Source organism: Sarcophilus harrisii, chromosome 4, assembly GCF_902635505.1.
Source record: "Sarcophilus harrisii chromosome 4, mSarHar1.11, whole genome shotgun sequence".
NCBI classification, from domain to species: domain Eukaryota; kingdom Metazoa; phylum Chordata; class Mammalia; order Dasyuromorphia; family Dasyuridae; genus Sarcophilus; species Sarcophilus harrisii.
The window spans coordinates 297,520,705-297,539,774 of NC_045429.1; the positions used below are offsets into that span (position 1 = coordinate 297,520,705).

Consider the following 19,070-nt stretch of genomic DNA (forward strand, 5'->3'; position numbering starts at 1 on the left):
TGGGTTTGTCGGCAGGTAGAACCCCAAATATTTTATTTTATCTTCAGCTATTTTAAATGGTATTTTTTTCTCTCTCTTGCTGCTGGACTTTGTCAGTAATACATAAAAATGCTGATAATTTGTGTGGATTTATTTTTATATCCTGCAACATTGCTAAAGCTGTGAATTGTTTCAAGTAGGTTCTAGGATTCTCTAAATATGTCATTATATTATCTGCAAAGAATGATAGTTTTATTTCCTCATTGCCTATTCTAATTTCTTTAATTTCTTTTTCTTTTCTTATTGCTAAAGTCAACATTTCTAATACAATGTTGAGTAATAGTGGTGATAATGGGAATGCTTGTTTCATCCCTGATCTTATTAGGAATGTATCCAGGTTCTTTCCATTTCAAATAAAACTTGCTGTTGGTTTTAGATTGATACTACTTTATTATATTAAGGAAAGATCTCCACTTATCCTTATGATTTCTAGTGTTTTTAATAGGAATGGGCACTATATTTTGTCAAAAGATTTTTCTGCATTTATTGAAATTATCATATGATTTCTGTTGGTTTCGTTTTGATATGGTCAATTATGGGAATAGTTTTTCTAATATTGAACCAGGACTTCATTCCTGGTATAAATCTTACTTAGTAGTATATTATCCTGCTGATAAATTGCTGTAATCTCTTTTCTAATATTATATTTTAAATTTTTGCATCAATATTCATTAAGGAGGTCTAAAATTTTCTTTCTCTGTTTTGCCTCTTCCTGGTTTAGGTATCAGTATGATGTTTGGGTCATGGAAGGAATTTGGCAGTACTCCTTGCTTACCTATTTTTCCAAATAGTTTACATAGTATTGAAATTAATTGTTCTTTAAATGTTTGATAGAATTCTAAGAAGTCTCTTTGAGCTTGAGATCAACTCATATCACTTTGAGATTTCCTCTTTGGGCATTTTGTCCTCATCTGAGTTGTTGTTTTAGTCTTCCCTGTCACCACAATAGCTTTCTATGGTCAAAATTCTTTTTTATTTTTTGTGCATTTTATTTTATTTTCCTCTTTTTTTCTTTAATATTATGACTGTTATCTTTTTCTCTAGTAAAGGTGGCATTGTCCCAAGCTTCATGTGTAGCTCTGAGTCTTGGCTTTGTGCACAGGGGCCCCTTGTGTTTTCAGGGGTAGCTTTATTTGCTCTTTTGAGCAAATCTACTACTGAGCCAATACTGAGGATTTTTGTTGCCGATTTGCTGTTATTAAGACTCTCTTACCAGCTATCTGAAACTGTCTATCTGGGCTAAACATCCTTTTCATCCAGTGAGACTGACCTTTCTTGAAGTTTTTTCCAATCTATTTTGAACTGGTGAGTGGTTTTGTTCCATCATACTCTATTCAGAAGCTTGTTTTTATGCAGTTATTTGAGAGAAACTGGAAGAGCTTGAGCATCTTCCTGGCTTCCCTGTGCCATCTTGGTTTCACCCCTGAACTCCAATCCAGTTGTTTTTCAACATGGAGTTGTTTCTCAACTATGGAATTATTTATGTGACTTCATTTATTATTTTGTGGATCATCTAGACATAAGAAAGTGATTTTTTTGTCTCTTTTTCATTCTTAAGAAAATGATCAATTAAATGTTAATAATGTAGATTAAACTTATTGTGACTAATTTCATGAGAGTTGGTTATTAAACATTTACTAGTACACCCTTTAATTTGTAAATCATCAGCAGGGTGGAAATAGTTGAACCAATGAGAGCTGATGATATCACCTAGAGAGAATTCAGAGAGATAAAAAGAGACCCAGTCCTAGGGAATATGGAGTATGGATCACAGTCTTGAAAAAGGGACTGAGTAGCATCAGTTCAGAAATGTAGGAAGAGAACCAAGAAAATTTTATTACATGACTTTATATAAATAATAGAAAGAAATGTGAAAAAAAGAAACCAAACAAGATTCTTTTATATTTCAACATTTAGAAAGCATAGGAAAAAAGGAGTTTCATCATGGTAAAGTGTATCTATCAAAAAACCAAGAAATAGTATCTTTTGGTTTGAGTGATGGAGAAATACAGTAGAACTTCCCTCCCCCCAAAATGAGGAGAAAACCAAAGATACCCATTGTCCATACTATTATTGGATATAGTTTTAGAAATAATAGTTATAACAATAAGGCAAGAAAAAAATTGAGGCAAGAAGTATAGGCAAGTATAGGCAAAGAAATAGAAGTAGAAGGATATAAAACTAACTCAGAAAAGCACCAGCTTTTTGTGCATTAAAAATAAAACCTAGAAGAATGAGGCAGAAAAATAAATTGCATTTAGAATTATGATAGAAAGAATAAAATATCTGGGAGACTAGCTATCAAGATACATCAAGACATCAAGAGTGTTCTGTATTAGGTGTTTGGGGTTTTGTAAATTCAAAATGTGAAATAGGGTTATATCAGTAGAGATATAAAAGGTCACATTCTGATGTAATCTCGGTGGGTGGAAAAAGGTATGGTCAGGGAGAATCACTTTCATGCACTCTCCTCATAATTCACTCAAGGAAATGAGGAAATGTCTTTATGGAAATTATTGGGCAATACCACAAGGCAGATATCAAAATAGATACCAACAACAATCTGGTATTGGTTAAAAAAATTAAGAATTTATCAGTAGACAAAATATCTAGATACAAAATATATAGGAGCAAATGAACATAGTAGCATCTCATTTAATAAATAAAAAGGGCATGAAATATTTGAGTTGGAAATTTTTTAGAAAATTGCAAAAGTCTGAGAGAAATGAGACTTAGATCAATATCTCATATCATATAAAACAACAGGCACCAGAATGACATATAACCTTGATATAGTAAAGATGGAAGATAAAAAAGACAATTGTTAGAAGGGTTAGGGATCAGAGGCTCGTTAATGGTATTACTGGCAGAATTAGTCCAAACATTGTGGAAAAAAATTAGAAACTATGCCCTAAAGTCAATATTTGATACATATTCTTTGACTCAGTGATAGCAATACCGTTACTAGGCATTTATCCTAAAGAGATAAAAGAAAGTGGGGATGGAACCAGAGTTCCCTTCATTTCCCTGCAACAGGGATTCATTTTCCTTAAAAGGCAACGGATCTACTACTGGGACCTAATTGGCCCCTGAATCCCTTGAGTTGCTTCCCAGTCACATAAGGGCATAAGAAGTTCCACACACATAGAGTTGGAGTCTCTCTGCCTTGGTGGATATCTGAATACCATATGAATCACCATGCTTTGCCTTGTGGATGATATGCATTCCAAATAGGGATTGGGGGAGTCTATAGAAGTAAAGTCCCTTTTTATCCTTGTTGCATATCTTTGCTGTGGTAGGGAAAGTAAACTTCCTTTTATTAATTATTCAATGCATTGTGCAACTTATTTTGTCTCAGTTATAGACCTGAACTAACAGAATATTGGCATTAGGTTCCCATATAATATTTGGTATAGTTGGTAATTGGGTTAAGATGAAATTTCCTCATGGCTCACATTGTGATTCAATTGGGGGAAAGTCACTACATATATGGAGAGAGGGGTAACTAGATGGTGTGACATTGTATTGCACCTGATTATAAGAACCCATTTTATCATATATAGATGGTACAGAAAACAGGTTCTCATTCAAAGCAGACACAGAAATCAGCTCAGTGAGTGTTGGAGAATTAGAAAAAGCACAAAATAAAGCAATTGCTGATTGTAGCTGACTATTTTGTAGAAATATAATTGGTAGCATAATAAAAATGTAAATTAATTGACTTTACAATATCACCAACCAGACCCCAACATCCCGTCTTTGAGGAATTATTATGCAACATGGGAACTGGTGGTCACATAAGTAAAGGGAATTTTGATTGATTCCTGACTGTTAATGGTCAGGAACACATCTCCTGTGGTGTCCAAAGCAGAGCTTACAATTCCAACTTAAATCAGAGCCATGAGATACAAGAATTAGAGTAAAAGTGAAGGAAAAAAGCCCCAGAATTATTTTATAACTGTCTTGGAAGGAGAATGATTCATTGCTCTCAAGAAGACGGAAGAAGTATAAATAGAAGCCTGATGAAACACCAGGATAAAGGCTCCTCTTGCTGTGATCTAATGGAGGCAATGCTAATCAGCTTTCTGGAATTGACTTTCATAGTCTGGGGGAGCTCTCTGTGGAATTAGTTTTTTATTCAGCTTAACTTCTTGGGGACTCCAGATGAAGACTACATTTGTTTCAGGGTATATGGAGTGTTCAAGAATGTTCACATTCTAATGTGAGAGAATGCCTAATCTTTTCAGGGTTGCTTATACACCAATGGTGTCCACCTGGAACCTCAATTCTTATCTGTGGCTCCAAGAAGCTGCTGCAGCATGTTAGCAGGAACATGCTAGTAAAGCATTTTGTCAGATGTGCAGAAACACATTGAGGGTAACCAAAGGAGCACAAACCCTTTACCCAAGCATGTGAAGACTTCTTCTGGGCAAATGAGTCAGTGAGAACAACTTATTCTGATGGCCATGAAGGTGGTGCTGTGAAGCACTTAGAGTTTGGTCGGGCTTTAAGATGCCAAGGGCATTCACTGCATCTCCAGGCCAACACAAGTTGTTCTGACTCTGGTCTTGTCAGTGGTCTTCAGTGATAGGAAGAGAGAGAGAGAGAGAGAGAGAGAGAGAGAGATTGATTGTGCAACTCTATCTCAATTAAATCCAAAACACATGTAAGTCAAGACCTTGTAATGTCATCAGTCCTCTTCAAAAATGAAAACCAAACAATTGACCCTTTTTAAACGGCAGCGGTAGAAAATTATCACTTATACTTGACTCCATAAAGATGAATTCTTGTTAGAGGCAGCACAAAGAAATGGTAAAAAATTACTAAAGGAGATGGATTTGATAAATTGTAATTAGGCATGATTCTCCACCCCACCCCCTGACCTACCATGATCTCTGTCCAATCTGCTTCAGGGACAATTAGATTCTGTTTTTTGTTTTTATTTTAGGGTTTCTTTCAGAAGGTGTTCGATGAATTCTTTCAATGCCTATTTTACCTTCTGATTCTATTACATCTGGGCAGTTCTCTTTGATGATTTCTTGTAAAATAGTATCTAGGCTCTTTTTTTCATCATAGTTTTCGGAAAGTCCAATAATCCTCAGATTATCTCTCCTAGATCTATTTTCCAAGTCTGTCGTTTTTGCAAGTAGATAATTCATGGTTTTTTCCAGTTTGTCATTTTTTTGTTTTTGCTTGACTGATTCTTGATGTCTCAATGAATCATTAGTTTCTATTTGTTCAGTTCTAATTTTTAAAGAATTATTTTCTTCATTAGCTTTTTTTACTTCTTTCTGTATATGTCCAATTGAGTTTTTAAATGTATTGTTTTGGTCTGTGGAATTTTTTTCCATTTCACTAATTTTTTTTTTTTAGTGAATTATTTTCTTTTTCCAATTCACAGATACTACTTTCTTGAGTGTTCTTTGTCTTTTCCAATTCACAGATCCTACTTTCTTGCGAGTTCTTTGTCTTTTCCAATTCACAAATCCTACTTTCTAGTGAATTCTTTATTTTTTCCAATTCACAATTCTTACTTTCCTGAGATTTTTTTATTTTTTCCAATTCACCAATTTTGTTTCCCTGCACTTCCTGGGAATTTTTTAACTTTTCCAATTCGTATTTCAGGAAGTTGTTGCTCTCTTGTAAGGCTTCTCTTTCCTTTCCCCATTTATCTTCTAACTCTCTTTTGAGACTTTTAATGGTCTCTTCTATGAGAGCATCATGTAAAGGAGGACACTCTGATGCATTTTTGCTGTTTGAGGTCTCTTCAGGTTTGCTGACCTGCTCTTTTTCTGCATAGAAGCTGTCGATGGTTCTTTTCATCTTTTTATTCATGTTTTAAAGCCTTTAGGGTATGTCTCCTAGGCAAGGGGGTTACCAGCTTCCTCTGCAGAGCAGGGAGAGATGTAAACCGATTTCCGGCTCCGAGGTTTGGGAGTGCTCTGAGTGAGAGTCTTCCCTTCCCCCAACAGGAAGTGGATTCAGCACTGGCCAAGCTATCCAAGTGCCGAGTTGGGCTGTGTGGGTTAGCAATTGCCCTCGGCTAGAGACTAAGGGGTGAAAGTGTCACTGCCCCAGGCCAGAGCCTCTTGTGGGACTGTGAATATTAGCAGCTGACCGCAAACTGCAGACCGCCCGAACTCTGCACAGCGTCTCTGCCTGATGCAAATCGGCTCCGGAAAAGCTCTATGGCCCCAAGCCGAGCCCCCCACTGTGCAAATTGGAGGCTAACCCGGGCTGTGTCCTCCTGCCGTGCAGGATCACAGCTGCCCCAAGGAAAAGCCCCGTACTGCGGGTTGGGGCTGTGCGCCTGTGCTGAGATCTGTGCTTTCACTTTCGGTTTGAGGCTCTCCTCAGAACCTAATTTCTCTCCCAGTCTGCGCTGATCTCCCCCCTGGCCCTGGAACCAACCTTTTTTGGCGAGACTGCAGATTTTCTTCGGCCAGTGAGTTGTTCTACTTCTTATCTTTACGAATTGTAGCAGTCAAGACTATTTTTGAGGCTCAATATAATATTGATAAAGAGGGTAAGAGAAGAGCTTAGAAAGTCGCGTGTGTCTTCTCCGCCATCTTGGCTCTGCCCCCTAAACAACAATTTTTAAAAATCTTCTATATTAAATAAAGGAAAACATATTTACAATTTTCATTAGTAGGCTCTCCGGTAAAGGGGAGAAGTCACAACATCCATGGCTCTACCAGTTAGGCAGAAGTCAATGACATATTTTCCCAGGGGGAATTTGAGGAAAGGTGCCTAAAATAAGGAGGTAAGAAAGCAATTGATGGCTTGCCTATGGGGGTTACTTGTAAAATTGTATAGGGAAATTCAGCACCAGGGCAACTGCAAGCTCTTCAGTATGTCCCCTCTCTCCCAAGCCAGTCTGCTAAAGCCCATGTCCTATTTACATGGCCCAGAGGAAGGATTATAAAAGACAAAAAATGTAGGAATTTAACAGAAGAGATTAAGAAGAGGTGTGGGAGTACACAAAAGAACTGCATAAGAAAGATTTTAACACCACTAATAACTATGATAGTGTGGTTAAAAATCTAGAGCCATACATCCTGGAGAATGAAGTCCAATGGACCCCAGGAAGCATGAGGAAGCATGATAAGGCTAGTGAAGGTTATGGAATTACAAGCTAACCTATTGAAAATCCTAAAAGATGATGTTAAAGTGCCATACTGAACATGCCAGCAAATTTGGAAAAGTCAGTGGTAGCCAATGGATTGGAAAAGATTAATTTATATTTCAATATTAAAGACGGACAATGACAAAGAATATTCAAATTACCAAACAATTGTGCTCATTTCACATGCCAGCAAGGATATATTTAAGATTATGTAAGCTAGGGTTCAGCAATATGTGAAGCAAAAATTACTAGAAGAGCAGGCTGGTTTACAAAAAGGCAGAGGAACTAGAAACTAAATTACCAACATTTGATGGATTATGGAGAAAGCAAGGGAGTTCCAGGAAACAAACAAACAAACAAACAAAAACAAAAACAAATCTCCTTCTTCTTCCACTGACTACACTAAAACCTTCAACTGAGTGGGTCACAACAAAATATGGCAAATCATCAAAGGGAAGGGAGTGCTAGATCATCTTACTTGTCTCCCGAGAAACCTATATGCAGGCCAAGAAGCAGCAATTAGAACTGAGCATGAAACAAGAGACAGTTTTAAGATTGGAAAAGGAGTGAAACTAGAGTGTATATTGTCACCTTATTTGTTTAATATGCAAAGTACATGATGTGAAATACTAGGCTGGGTGAATCAAAAGCCTGAATTAAGGTTGCTGGGAGAAATACCAACAATCTCAGTCATACCTCTATCACATTAGAAAAGCAATTGCTTGCTTGTTACTGAGCCCTAGTTGCTATTGAACACATTATACAAGGTTATATAACAACCTTTTGTCCATAGTTGCCTATTATGAGTTGGGTGATGCAAAATGGTCCCTCTAGCATGATGGTTAGAGCATGGGTCTTCTATTGTTAAATGGAAGCAGTATAGTGCTTAAAAATAAAATAAAATAATAATAAAAATTATGATTACTTATAAAGTAATTACTCCTAATGTTATTACTTCTCATAAACTGTTGGCAATAATGCCAGAGACTCTAGAGCCCTGCTCCCTTTGATGTTCCCACACCTCCCTCCCAATAAAGACATGACTGAAGTAATGCTGTTGTGCCTGGTTTACCAATGCTAAGAAAGGAATATGAAATTAGATTTTAGTATCCACTCCTCCTGTAACAATGTGCAATTCTCCTATTTTTTTAATCTTAGGATTCCTTAATCCAAATTGTTCCTCAACCTATCCATAACTGGCAAAATATATATTCTCTAATCTCAGGGCAAGAAATTTAATTGCAACAGTTGAATTACCATTCACCTGACTACCCAAGTATCAGGTCCTTGAGAAGTCAATGCTACCACCCTACAAAGAGGAAGTTCTCTCTGGCCCAGGTGTTTCTAGGTTCTGGTCTCAAAAATACTTACTGGACAAGAATAAACAGGTTTTGGATTTCGTTTGAGGTGACCTTTCTTTTCCCTTCCCTTATTCTTTTCCTCAGAAGAGTGTTACCTTGGCCTTAAGATCCTGGCTCCCTCAGAGGTCTTTGTACACCCTGGAAAAGCAGTTCAGATCTCTCTCAATTGATAGGTGTTCTTTCCTTTAGTTTTGTTTCTGGTCTTTTCTGGAAAGGCCTTAGAGGGTCAAGGAGTGACTGAACAAATTATACTATATAAATGTATTGAATTTATTTTGTACTGTAAAAAATTATTTTTTCAGAGAAAGCTTTTGTGAACTTGATATAAAGTGAGCAGACCAAAAGAGCTAATAATACATTGAACAAAACATTGTAAAGACAAAAAAATTAGAAAGACTTAAGAACTCTGATCAATGCAATAGCCAATCAAGATCCCGGAAGACTTATGATTAGCATGTCACTTACTTCTTCATGGAAAGGTGACAGACTGTAGGTGCAAAATGAAACAGGCATTTCTAGTAATTACCATTATAATAGACATTTGTTTTACTGAGTGCTTGTTGAATTAAATGTCTAAGCCATTAGTATTGTCCTTATTGTTGAGAATATTCATCTCTTCACTTATCTATTGAGGTAAGCAGTCATGCACTGATCTAGTTGTATACAATATACACCAATTAGTTACTAGCTGATGTGAGAGCTACCTAGTAAGACAAATATTTTCCCCTACTCCCAAATATGGATTTCAATTTTACTTCTTTCCCAAAGCCTTATGTTATATCATTTGGGATTAGTTATGTAGCACAGGGGATAGAGTTCTGAGCCTGGAGTCATACTGAAATTTAGAGGACATAGAGTCTTTTTTACAACCTTGAAATATCCCAGGCCTAATTGAGTTCAGTTTTGGTCTCAGACATTTATTAGCAATGCATACATGGGCAAGTTATTTAATCCTGCCTCAGTTCCTTATCTGTAAAAATGAGCTTGAAAAGCAAATGGCAAAACACTCTAGTATCTTTGCCTAGAAAACCCAAGTAGGATCATGGAAAATGGGACATGATTGAAACAATTCAATAATGTATCATATACACATAGCAAAATAATGACTTCTTTGGTTGTATTTTCTATTGTTAGTGATGGTTTTTGGAGGAATTGTTGTATTAACCTCACATGTGTCATAATATTATTAGAAAACACTTGAAACTTTGTAACAAATATCCACATCAGGGAGGGGAGTCCTTCTCTAATGTTTTTCAGATATTGTTGTTTCTGCACTTCATGGTTCTGTCCTATTGATGACGTAAAACTCTGTATGACCTGAATGTGCCCAGTAAAATTATGCAATATCACCAAAAAAAGTCTCCTTTGATCTAAAAATCCAAATGGTCTTGCATCCTTTTGGAGAAAGATAAGCTTTCTTGGGGGAAGTCACAACTCTAGGCAAGATTTCACATTTACTTGAGACTTCCCTTAGACTCATGCATAAAATGGGTCTTCAAAAAATGACTCTTTGCAGATCACTTCTTTCTTGAGAGTGATATGCCTGCCTAGAGAATCCCTCTTTGTGTTTAACAATAAAACTGTTTTTTACCATAGCCTTTGGGTTTAGCAAATTCCTTCACCTTGAACTCAAGCCTTGGAGAATAATGGAACCTCACCCATTCCTGCCTAACCTCTTCTTCGGTACCCTCATTCCTCTTCTTCGGTACCCTCATTCCTCATCACTATCTCAAGACCCCTGCAGGGGTTAGAAGGGAAAACAAATCTATGAGAAGGTGAGTGAGGTCACTAGACATTGTGGGGGGAGTAGGAAGGGCAGAGATGTGCTGAAAAATATTTAATAACTGGATCTCCAAAAAAAAGTGTATTACCTCTTTTCCCTTAAAGCTCATTCAACCTGCCTTATGTAACCAAAGGCATTTCCAGGTGCTATGGTGACCATTCTGGGAGAACAACCATCTCCTCTCCCCACTGAGCTTTCATTGAAGCACAAGAATGCAAATGCATGTTATTGATTTGTTCCAGATTATTAGAAGAGATCCAAATTTAAACACCATTTTTTGAGAGGTAAGAAGTTACTTTGGTATAGAGAGGAGATTGACATTTGCATGGGTTTCATTTTTAATTTCCAGTACATTATGTTTGTACATTAATTTATGGAAATTCTAAGTTCAGTGGCAGGAAGAATAGAATGACCTAAACCTCCAGTCTGATACTAAGTTACTGATTGGATCAGGAAATATTCTTTTGGGCCGTAGGCCTTTGCCTAATTTGTAAAATAACATACTTTTACAATGTGGTCTTCATTGTTGCTTACAAGATTTGAAGGAAGTTTCTGTGTTAGGTTTTAGGACTATAGACGTCATTGAAATACAAATTGGGAATATGATAAACATCTGTTGCTGATATCTGGAAAAAACTTCATAAAATCACAAACAGAAAGGGACCTCAAAAATTCTCATTTGTTTCCCTGCTTATAGGAAAGAAAAAAAAACAGCCTTGATCTATGAAATTTAGGATTTTTCTGGTCTTTCATATTTTCAGGTGAGGAATTGAAATGATGTAAATTCACATAGTAGCACATAATAATAATAATAAAATATACACAGATTTAATAATTTTTTATATTTAATAATTAATAATTTAATAAGAAAATGAATATAAATGTAAAATAAATAATGATTATATAAATATTATTATTAAATAATAGACAAAAGAGAGGTAATATTATTTAGTAAAAAAAATAAAAAAACAAAACCAGAGGACACGAAGTTAAGCAAAGTGGAATTCAAATTCTCATTTAGCATATTTTCTCTGACAAGTCTTTTAACCTTTTTGGGCTTCAATGTATCAAATACATTAATCTTTAAAATATCTCTATATAATTCCTTTTCAATAGAGCATCAATGTTCTCTTAGTGCTATATGACTGGAAATCATCAAATACCATAGCTTCTGAAAATTAAGGTTGGAGAATTTAAGAGAAATGAACAGTACAGTGGTCAGCATAAGTGGGCTACAACATATTATCAGCAAAAAATGCATAGATTAAACACTGTAAAACAAGAAATAGAGGTGATTATGAAAGATGGATTAATTTATTTTAATATAAAGTTTAAAAAGCATTTCATATGTCGAATCATGTCAGCAATGTGGCCTTAAATACCAGAAGTATGATCACAGGCAAGTCACTTAACCTATCTGCTACGATTTCCTCAACTATAACCTGAAAATTATAATAACACCTATATCCCAGGATTGTTGTGACAACAAAGTTAAGATAATAATTATGTAATGTGCTTTGTAAACCTGCCAAGTAGTATATGAATATTATTATTGTTGTAAGAATAAGAGTTAGTAATTGCAGTAATATTCAAAAATATTTGATTATAAGACTTGTTTCCAAATAAGTTAGTTGCCAAAAGACATGAATGAAAAGGACATTTTTGACAGAAAATATATAAACAGTGAATGAATATAAAAATTAATTAAAATTGTTGATGTGCATAAATTAAAATAATAATTTATGATTAAATCGTAAAATAATCATAAAATAAATTTTATGATAAAATCATAGTTTATTTGAAATCATACCCATCACCTTGACAAAAATAATAAAAATAAACATAAACAAATATGGGAAGGTCTTTGGGAAGTCAAATGGGCATATTAATACTTTGTTGCAGCATTGTAAATTGAAGCTGTTTGTCAGTATGGGATGAGAGTTGAAAAATCATTAAACTGAATTTACTAAATTTACCTAGAGATACAACTTTTAGATATGTAACGCAAGAAAGTCAAAGAATGAGGGAAAGGGCAGTAAGTTTTTTTTGTAGTAATGAAGAATTAGAAACAAAACAGTTACCGATAAAGTAATTGAACAAATTGTGATATTTGAATGCAACATTAATATAAAATGATGAATATTCCTAGAATCTCAGAGGAAGAGAAAAAAGAAGAAAAGCCCCAGCAGAATACAACATGAAACTTTTTGTGGGACTCTGCTTTTCTGATATTTTAAAATTCACAGATCACAATTTCTACTCTCTTCACCTAAAATAGAATAGTATCCACCAAAGAGGCAAAAGGCTTATTGCCATGGGACCATGTATTGGCTACTGTTACAGTAGCTTATCAAGCTACACCCTTGATAGCAACTCTCTCCAATAAGAAACTTTTTGCAAAGAAGTTAAATCTAGCATAAACAGGTGAGCAATAAAAAATGCCCAAGGTTCTGGTTGCTATTCTTTTTTAAATGCCTCCACTAAGGAACAGCAAACTATTCACATGGCTTTGTTTTGTGGTTGCTATGGCATGCTGTTGAATCACACTGAACTTACACTCCACTAAAACACCAAAGTATTTTTAACACAAACCTTTGTCTAGCCTTACTTCATCCATTTTGTGCTTATACATTAGAAATTTTTTAAAAAGGCAAAGATATGAGGCAAATAAGTGTAAACATAAAATAAATAGTAAAAACTTCACTTGTAGACTATAACACAATAAAATTAATGAGTTCAGAAAGCACAAATCAAGAGATGACAATAAAATGCTAAATGTTTGTATCAAAGAGTAAATCAAAGAAACAATGAATATTATGTAAAAGAAAATTATAATAATTAAACAACACTTCTGGGTTAAAGCTAAAGTAGTTCTGTTGTGCCACAGTTCCCTTTTATTGTCCTGTCTCAGTTTTCCTAAATTAGTCCTGCCTCAGTTTCCCTAAATTGGTCCTGCCTCAATTTCTCTCATTGCCCTGCCTCAGTTTCCCTAATCTGCCTCAATCCCCTTAGTTGCACCCCTTGCCCCAGTTCTGGACTTATATCCTAAAGAGATCTTAAAGAAGGGAAAGGGACCTGTATGTGCAAAAATGTTTGTGGCAGTCCTCTTTGTAGTGGCTAGAAACTGGAAATTGAATAGATGCCCATCAATTGGAGAATGGCTGAATAAATTGTGGTATATGAATGTTATGGAATATTATTGTTCCATTCAAATGACCAGCAGATACCAATCAGACTCCCAAGAAACTATTTAATGACTTAGAAAAAATAGCAACAAAATTCATATGGAAGAACAAAAGGGTGAGAATTTCAAGGGAATTAATGAAAAAAAAAATCAGATGAAGGTGGCTTAGCTGTACCTGATCTAAAACTATATAAAACAGCAGTCACCACAACCATTTGGTATTGGCTAAGAAATAGATTAGTTGATCAGTGGAATAGGTTAGGTTAACAAGAAAAAAATAGTCAATAACTATAGCAATCTAGTGTTTGACAAACCCAAAGATCCCAACTTTTGGGATAAGAATTAATTATTTGACAAAATCTGCTGGGAAAACTGGAAATTAGTGTGACAGAAATTAGCATGGACCCACACTTAATACCATATACCAAGATAAGCTCAAAATGGGTGCATGACTTAGGCATAAAGAACAAGATCATAAATAAATTAGAGCAACATAGGATACGTTACCTCTCAGACTTGTGGAGGAGGAAGAAATTTGTGACCGAAGAAGAAGTAGAGATCATTATTGATCACAAAATAGAAAATTTTGATTACATCAAATTAAAAAGCCTTTGCAGAAACAAACTAATGCAGACAAGATTAGAAGGGAAGCAACAAACTGGGAAAACATTATTACAGTTAAAGGTTCTGATAAAGGCCTCATTTCCAAAATATATAGAGAATTGACTCTAATTTATAAGAAATCAAGTCATTCTCCAATTGATAAATAAATGGTCAAAGGATACGAACAGACAATTTTCAGATGAAGAAATTGAAACTGTTTCCACTCATATGAAAGAGTGTTCCAAATCACTATTGATCAGAGAAATGCAAATTAAGACAACTCTGAGATACCACTACATACCTGTCAGATTGGCTAAGATAATAGGAGGGGATGCAGGAAAACTGGGACATTGATGCATTGTTGATGGAGTTGTGAACGAATCCAACCATTCTGGAGAACAATCTGGAATTATGTCCCAAAAGTTATCAAACTCTGCATACCCTTTCATCCAGCAGTGCTACTAGTGGGTTTATATCCCAAAGAAATACTAAAGAAGGGAAAAGGACCTGTATGTGCCAAAATGTTTGTGGCAGCCCTGTTTGTAGTGGCTAGAAACTGGAAAATGAATGGATGCCCATCAATTGGAGAATGGTTGGGTAAATTGTAATGTATGAATGTTATGGAATATTATTGTTCTGTAAGAAATGACCAGCAGGATGAATACAGAGAGGCTTGGAGAGACTTACATGAATTGATGCTAAGTGAAATGAGCAGAACCAGGAGATCATTATATACTTTAACTATAATACTGTATGAGGATGTATTCTGATGGAAGTGGATTTCTTCAACAAAAAGAAGATCTAATTCAGTTCCATTTGATCAATGATGGAGAGAAGCAACTACACCCAAAGAAAGAACACTGGGAAATGAGTGTGAACTGTTTGCATTTTTGATTTTCTTCCCAAGTTATTTTTACCTTCTGAATCCAATTCTTCCTGTGCAACAAGAGGACTGTTCAGTTCTGCACACATATATTTTATCTAGGATACACTATAACATATATAACATGTATAAGACTGCTTGCCCTCTAGGGGAGGGGGTGGAGGGAGAGAGGGGGAAAAATCAGAACAGAAGTGAGTGCAAGGGATAATATTGCAAAAAATTACCCAGGCATATGTTCTTTAACCCACTACTTCTTTAAGATTTAATTATTCAGTCTCCAATTTATTTTACCTTTTAATATCTTACTTGAATTAAGAAAATTCAACTTCTGAGCCTCCCAGCTCAAAATCATGACCTGAACTAGGGTAAAAAACAAACAAAAAATTTACAAATTTATAAACATAAAGCATATTCAATCAAAACAGACTTTCACATAGGTCATGTTTAAAAAAAAAGTCTCTGGAGAGCTATTTGGAACTATGCTCTAAAAGTTATCAAACTGTGCATATCCTTTGATCCAGCAGCATTAGTACTAGGCTTATATCCCAAAGAGATTTTAAAGAAAGGAAAGGGACCTGTATGTGCAACAATGTTTGTGGCAACCCTCTTTGTAATGGTTAGAAACTGGAAACTAAGTGGATGCCCATTAATTGGAGAATGGCTGAATAAATTGTGGTATATGAATATTATAGAATATTATTGTTCTGTAAGAAAAGAAAAACAGGATGATTTCAGAAAGGCCTGGAGAGACTTACATGAAGTGATGCTGAGTGAAATGAGCAGGACCAGAACAATACTATATGGACCAACAACAATACTATATGATGATCAATTCTGATGGACATAGCCCTATTCAACAATGAGATGAACCAAATTAGTTCCAATAGAGCAGTAACGAACTGAACCAGCTATACTCAGCAAAAGAACTCTGGGAGATGACTATGAACCACTACATAGAATTCCCAATCCCTCTATTTTTGACAGCCTGCATTTTTTATTTCCTTCACAAGCTATTTCAAAGTCTGACTTTTTATACAGCAAAATAACTGTTTTCACATGTATAAATAACATGTCTGATTGGTATCTGCTGGTCATTTAATATTTAATAATAATATTATTTAATAATTAAATAATAATCATTTAATAATAATATTCCATAACATTCATATACCACAATGTTTGCGATTGTCAATGCTGAAAAATTACCTATGAATATATCTTGTAAATAAAAAGCTATAATAAAAAAATTCTCAACTGCACATGAAGTCCTTTGTAACGGGAGGTTAGATTATTGTTGTTATTGTTCAGTCATTTTTCAGTTGTGTCTGACTTTTCAAAATCCCATTTGAAGTTTTCTTGGCAAAGATACTGAAATGGTTTGTCATTTCCTTTCTTCATTTTACAGATGAGGAAACTGAAGCAAACTGGGTTAACTGATTTGCTCAGGATTAAACAATTAGTAAGTATCTGAAACCAAATTTTAATTCAGAAAGATGAGTCTTCCTGATATTGGGCCTGGCACTCTATTCCGTGTGCCATCCTAACTCCCCTATTTGGTCATTTGTTCTTTGGAATCATGGTTAGTGATAAGGGCTTCTAAAGCTTTTAAAGTTGTTTGTCTTTCTGATATTTCTATTATTGTGTAAACTCTTTTTCTAGTTCTTTTCACTTCAATTTTCTTCAGTTCATATCTTAGCAAGATTCTCTTGATGTCTCTATTATTTCTTCCAGAATAATAGTATTCTGTTACATTTATACACCACAATTTATTCTCCTATTCCCAATTTATAGGCACCCCCCCTTAGATTCCCATCCCTTGCCTCCTCAAAGAGAACTATAACTTTTTTGTACATCTTTTAAAGTTGGGTGTTTGGAGTTTTGTTTGTTTAGTTGTTTTACTTAGGACTAATTCCTCCATTAATATAATCCTCTTTTTATTTCCACTTTTCTTCTTTTCAGACTTTTTCCTTCTTGTAATGTGTGTATATGTTTCTGTACTTCTGTATGTGTGTGTATGTTTTCTTTCATAACTTCATTTAAAAGTCAGGTTCACATGTTGGTTGATCCCCTCTACTCTCTCTTCTTTGTCTATATAGATATCTACTTGTGTATTCTAATTATATGAGATAATTTTGCCTAATCATCTTTTCACTTTCACTTTCACCCCCATACAATGTATTCCTCCCCCCCCCCTTTTTTCATTTTTCTCTTAAAACAAAACCACTCCAAGGCCTTATCTATTAGATTCTTTATATGATGATAAGGTGGAAAAAAGACAAATCTTTCATCTTTCTATATTTGAATGTAAGCAGTTTAATCTTGTTAGTACTTCATCATTATTCATGCTTATCTATATGTTCATCTTCATTCATGAGTATGAACTTTAAAATTTTTGTGCAACTCCAGTCTTTTCATTGGGAATTCTTGGAAATCCTCTTTTAACTTGCTGTTCAGTTATTTCATTTATGTATAAATCTTTGTGATCCCATTTGAAGTTTTATTGCAAAGATACTAGAGTGATTCGCCATTTTATTGTCTAGTTCATTTTACAGATGGTTAAACTGAGGCAAATAGAGTTAAGCCACTTACTCCAGGATCACAAAGCTATTAAGTTTTTGAATCTAGATTTCAACTCCACACAGAGTCCAGGCCCAGGCACTATTCACTGCACCAGCTAGCTGTTCTTTTCTTTCATCAAAAATTCCTTTAACTCTGTAGATTACATAGATTAATATTGCTTTCCTGAGTAATTTATTCTTGGCTTTTGGCCTATATATTTTGTCTTCTGAAATATTGTATCCTCAGTTCTCTGCTTGTTTATGGAGGTGGTTGCTAAATCATTTGTGGTCCTGACTATGATTCCATTGTACTTAAATTCTTTCTGACTATTTGTAAGACACACACAGATAAACACACACACACACACACACACACACACACACACAATTTTTTATTTTCCTTTAACCTAGAAACTCTAGAATTTGTCTGTAATTTTCCTGGGAGATTTTATTTTGTGGTTTATTTCAGGAAATGACAGTGAATTCCTTGCATTTCTACTTTGCCCTCTATTTCTTAAGAAATATTAACAGTTTTAAGATTTCCTGAAATAAAATGTCTAGGCTCTTATCTTCTTTGAAAATGATATTCACTGTCAATAAAAAGTTATAAAAAAAGAAAATAATATTCAAATAGTCCAATGAATTTTCATTTTTTTCTCTTCCATTTGTTTTTGAGGTCAGTTGTTTTTTCCTTAAGATGCTTTATACTATTTCCTATATTTTCAGCCTTTTGATATTGTTTTAGTTTATTGCTTCTTGGAGTCATTGACTTCTAATTTCCAGGGAGTTTTGTGTTTGGGCACAGTGTCAAGTTGTTAATTCTCTCTTCACTCTCTTCAATTCTTTCTTCCATAGTTTTCATTTATTTCTGATTTTTTCTCAAGCTCTCGAATTTAATTTACAAAAACATTTTAAAGTTTTAATAAAATCTTTTGCTTCATCTCCTCCAGAAATTCTAGTTGAATTTTCTCCCATGTTGAATTATTTTTTTCTGAGGCTTTGTTTATAGAAATTTTGGAAGCATTCTCTTCTCTGAGATTGTGACTTAGGCTTCCCTGCTATTTTAATAGCTGTTTATAATAGGATTCTATTTTTGTTTGCTCATTATTTTTGTCTACTTTTTGATTTTAGAATTGATGTTATCTGCATCTTACTCCGGGACTGATACCAGTTCTAATGTCTGTAGATGTGTGTGTGTGTGTGTGTGTGTGTGTGTGTGTGTGTGACAGAGAGAGAGAGAAAGAGAGAGAGAGAGAGAGAGAGAGAGAGAGAGCGAGCACCTGCGTTCCCTTACCTCTTTCCTTCTCTGTCTCTATCTCTCTCTCTATTTTGGCTAGCTAAGTGACTCAATATAACTTTTTCGCATAGATTTTCCCATCATATAGTCTGGAGAGAAGCTCAGCTGTACTGTTTTTGTTTTTTTTTTTAACAATTCCTGTCAGCTTAACTCTTGCCTTTCAATTAATTTTAAACTATTTCTATAAAAATCATTTTTAAAAAATATACTTTTATTACACTCTTACTATAAGAGAT

At 34.7% G+C, this 19,070-nt stretch overlaps 1 protein-coding gene and 1 long non-coding RNA gene across 2 annotated transcripts in view; one reads left to right on the forward strand and one right to left on the reverse strand.

The window, feature by feature from the left end:
• Positions 1 to 19,070, reverse strand: part of SHISA6 (shisa family member 6) — a 545,098-nt gene that overhangs the window by 68,593 nt on the left and 457,435 nt on the right. The window lies entirely within an intron of this gene.
• LOC116423242 lies at positions 6,451 to 10,600 on the forward strand. Its single transcript, XR_004233768.1, has 2 exons — positions 6,451 to 6,484; positions 10,123 to 10,600. It is a non-coding gene; the product is annotated as an uncharacterized LOC116423242 (long non-coding RNA).